Source organism: Gekko japonicus, unplaced genomic scaffold, assembly GCF_001447785.1.
Source record: "Gekko japonicus isolate JY-2015 unplaced genomic scaffold, Gekko_japonicus_V1.1 scaffold745, whole genome shotgun sequence".
Lineage (NCBI taxonomy): Eukaryota > Metazoa > Chordata > Lepidosauria > Squamata > Gekkonidae > Gekko > Gekko japonicus.
The window spans coordinates 75,857-80,426 of NW_015164690.1; the positions used below are offsets into that span (position 1 = coordinate 75,857).

Consider the following 4,570-nt stretch of genomic DNA (forward strand, 5'->3'; position numbering starts at 1 on the left):
AAGGACAGAGAGTTTCCCCAGGACCGCGGCGCGGCGCCGTGCGAGGGGTTTATCGGAAGGGAGGGAAGATCTCTTTGGCAGCAGAACCGAAGAAGGGGGGCGATTGCTGGGGGCTGGACAAACAAGGCCGGCCAGTGAATGGGCTGCTGCGATGCGAAGGATTCCCTTAGAAGGCGAAGCAGAGGGGAAGAAGACGAATGGTGGGGTGTCCTAGGGTGGCCAACCTCCAGGTCGGGGCTGGAGATCTCCTGACATTATAACTGATCTCCCAAAGGAGAAAGAGCAAAGAGGCCAGCCAGAGTAGAATGCCGAAGGGAGCAGTAAGAGGAGTATACTAGCCATGCACTTTTAAGTATAAGTATCAAGTTAGTTGTTGGATTAGGGTAAGAATGGGTTGTTGTTTTTTTACCAATACCCTACAGTTCGGTGTAGTGGTTGGGAGTGCGGACTTTAATCTGGGAGAACCAGGTTTGATTCCCCACTCCTCCACGTGCAACTGCTGGTGTGACCTTGGGTCACTCATAAGTTCTTTCAGAGCTGTTCTCTCATGAGCAGTCCTCGAAAGACCTCTCTCAGCCACACCTACCTCACAGGGTGTCTGTTGTGGGGAGGGGAAGGGAAAGGAGATTGTGAGCCGCTCTGAGACTCCTTTGGGTAGTGAAGGGCAGGGTATAAATCCAATCTCTTCTTCTTAGCGAAGAGGTTAAAATAAGCTCCTCAGCAGTACTAACTCTTTGTTTGAAAATATGTACACAAGAGAAACAACTTTGTGGTATTCTTGAGAGTTTTTAAGAGATGGTCCTAAGGGTCTTGAAAGGGGACGTGAACACATTGTCTGATTGGTTCTTGTTTGGTGCCTTTGTTAGCCAACTGGGCCATTGCCTGGCGTGTTTCTCCCAATCAGAAACACAACCAGTGAGGCTTCTGAAGTGTGCAGGAAAACTTTATTTGAACAAAGGGGAACCCAAGCCTCAAAAGCCTGAATTCCAAAGACTAAGTGACATCACAGGCTTTTTATAACCATACAACTTTTTGACTAATGCCCATACCTTTGCACAGGGGTCGTTTCGTAGAAAAAGAGCTAGGGGAACTCATTAGCATAACTCATTAACATATGCCACACCCCCTGACATCACCTGAAGTGTGTCATAATGCCACACACCCCGCCCCCAACGGTCCCGGGCGCCGGCCTTGCAGCTCCACTCCTCCCTGGTCCCAGGCAGGCAGGGGTGGGGAGAGGCAGGGAGGAAGCAACTTACCCTCCCTCTTCTCCTGCCTCCTCCTGGCTGAATGAGGGCCGGAAGCAGGGCGGCCGGAAGCAGGGGGCGGGGCTTCGTCATGTGCCCCGTCCCCCTACCTCACCCGGGGGAACTGCGATCCCCCGTGATCCCCTCCGAAATGACCTCTGCCTTTGCATGGTATGGAGAAATGCATTGTCTCCTGGAGTTTGGTAAGCAGCAGACCTACACTGGCCATTTAAAAAAGGTTTTCTTTCTAGGCTCCCTATAGACAAAGGGATGGTCAAGCCTCTTCTCTCCCCCCCCCCTTTCAGGCAGGAAACAGAGTTGGGGGTGGGAAATTCCTTGCAACAGGAAATCACGGTCTTTCTCTGGGATGCTGGGCTGAGGAGAACTCAGAGCTCTGGACTGCAAGCAGGTGGCCATTGACCCTGGGGTTGGCCTGGACATCTGAAAAGGGTCTGAAGGTAATGGCATTTCTGTAGAGAAACCAGGACAGCTAAGTTAAAGAGCCTGTCCTATATTTTACCATCAGATAGGATATGTTTATAGCTGGGACAGAGGATTTGTGTTTTGTTTCCATTTTATGATGTATCTTTTGCTCAAATATAGTGCTGTGCTAAAAGTATGCCTGTAAACATTTTCTTTTCAATAAATACTTTATAACTTTTAGTTCTGGGAGCGATTCTCTGTGCCACATAGACCTCCACCATCTTGGACATGCTTTTTTAAAAGGGAGCCCCAGGAGGAGGGGAAAGCAAGCAGGTGGCAACTGACTATTCCCCCAAGGGAACTGAAGGCATTAAACTGTCCCTGTCGTAGCCAGGCACTGGGAAGCAGGAGACGCCAAGGCAAAGCCTGAGAATTTGGAAGGGGAGCTGAAGGTCCTGATGCCCCCAGTGGGAAATCCCTAAATTGGTCAAGTGGTGGCGGCGCGTTACCCTAGAGAGAAGGAAAAGCCCCTTGAAGGGGTTGGGAACCCCAAGGAGGGCAGGATGGAATGGGGCCTGTAGGCCAGAACAGGCAAGTTCTGCCACATGTAAGATCACACACCTGGCTCTGCTTTATTCCTTAGCAATTACACTTACTTCGACTATCTATATTCTCATTAGTAGCAGCCCCTAGAGCAGGGCCACGTGAGGCTCTTTCACACATATTGTGTGGCTCCCAGCAGGGTGGCTGGGGAAGCAAAGGGAAGACATGCCCTTCCTTCCTTCCTTCCTTCCTTCCTTCCTTCCTGCCTGCCTGCCTGCCTGCCTGCCTGCCTGCCTGCCTGCCTGCCTGCCTGCCTGCTGTGGAGTCTTGTGAGCAAAAATTCTACTCTGTGAGCTACTGGCATTAAAGTTGTGAGTGAGCAATTTGGCTACTGCAAAAATTAGTTTGCTCTGGAGCCCTCCTTCCTGAGCTAAGACAAAAATGTGTGAGCTGGAGGCTAAAAAACTGTGAGCTAGCTCACACTAACTTAGCTTAGAGGGAACACTGCTTCTTTCCCCATCTATTTGCTTTCTTTGTTTCTCTCTCTCTTTTTCTCTTTCTTTCCACCTCTCTCTCTCTTTCTCTCTCTCCCTTAGACAAATATTATTAGCAAACAAATAAATATCATTGGACAAATAAATATCATTATCAATACCTGTTCTTACCCCTTTTGTTTTTATTTCTGGCAGCCTCATTTAATGTTAATAAAAAGCAAATTGGCATATTTTTAAAATAAAAATGTGTGGGTGTAATATGTGTTCATGTCTTGTGGCTCTCAGAACATCTGATGTTTATTCCATGTGGTTCTTATGTTGAGCAAGTTTGGCCGCCCCCTGCCCTGGAGCTCTTGGTACCACCATAAACTTGCTCTAATTGACAAGGGATGATGGAATGCTATCTTAAGCTGTTAAGAAACTCTTCTAAGTTATCGCAGCCTTGTGACTTATCTCATGGTACCTGGTGTAGAGCTCATTAGTTTACATACCATACAGTGCAATTCCCCTGCTTGTTGCTACTTTACAGGCAGGCAGTGTAATTTTCCTATTAAGCTGTTATTTCTCGTCTTCAGCCTGAAACTCAAAATGGAGTCTCTTCGGTCCTTGTACCACACCTTCTTCTACCAAGTCAGACCTCGGGTCTATCCTCCTGTGAGGCAAAGCACCCTGATTCCCCTCAAGGGTTAACACGGATATTAGCAGGCCTGCTCTGGCTTGCAGGTGTCTGGACCTCCTTTCCTACACTATCTTTATCTTTTTCAAGGCTGGATTCAAGAACTTGGTAATTAGCTAACTGTAAGAACCTGTGTTCAGTTCTGTAACCGGTTTCAGGGGGTGGGGGGGAGTGGAAGTGGATGTCATATTTTGGAAGGCTCCATCAAGTGAGCTTCCCGATTGGGTTTGGGAGACCACCTGCTGCCAGATGGCCAAGGCCATAGGCAAGAGGGAAGCCATGCTAACTTTATGATTTGACCAGGCTGTCACTTTATGTTATGCTTCATCACGATGGATAGCTGCATAGAGGATGCTTAAGCCTCCAGCTTAGACTCTTCTAATACCAGATACTGAAGTATGAAATAGTTGGCTTTTGTTTTCTTGTGACTAGATCACAGAGAATATGTTGCATAGTAATAATATCTTGTTTTATTGTGGCGATCCATCTGTGAAGGTACCCCTTTACCTGTTGGTATGGTAACATGTCTTGAAGGTACAACATGATGGTTAGCTGGCCGTGGTGTTTGAAACAACTGTTTTACTAGTCCAAGACACATGAACAACCCAATTTGTAAGCTAAATGTATCATACATTCTATGTGCTTTATCTTGGAATATTGTGTTTTAGATGTATTTCCTCACAGAAGAACCATTAGGATGTCTCATTTTTACTTAATATATGCTCTCTTTAATGTATTCTCTTCCTCAGGATGTTTGTATCCCACCGCCAAGCACCACTTGTGACGACCCCTTATCTGGGGAGGTCTAGTTTTGCTTTAAAAGTTCTTATGTTTTATTTTACTATGGGTATCTGGCTGCCACCAGGAAAATTTTAAGGCTTTCCAAACCTTTTTCTATAATATTTCTCACTGGGTAGGTATACTGAGGGTCTGGGCTTTCATGAAGGTCTATGTGGTCTGAGGAAGGAATCTTTACTGAGCTGGTATACTTGAAGGAAATAGGATTTATTTAAAGAAAGCATAAATACGAAGGTAAACAATGTAAACAGTACTGGGAATGATTTGAACAAATGCTTGGTGTCTCTCACAAGCTTCTCCTTTTCTGACAGGGAGGTTTCAAGCAACTTTGTAACACTTTTCACTGTACTTTTTCCTAGACTCTCAGCTTTTAATTGTAACTCCTATAA

The 4,570-nt window shown here is 46.4% G+C and overlaps 1 protein-coding gene across 1 annotated transcript in view; it reads right to left on the reverse strand.

Annotated features, from left to right (window-relative positions):
- Positions 1 to 4,570, reverse strand: part of LOC107108871 (guanylate-binding protein 1-like) — a 56,469-nt gene that overhangs the window by 19,161 nt on the left and 32,738 nt on the right. The gene's annotated exons all lie outside the window — the stretch shown is intronic.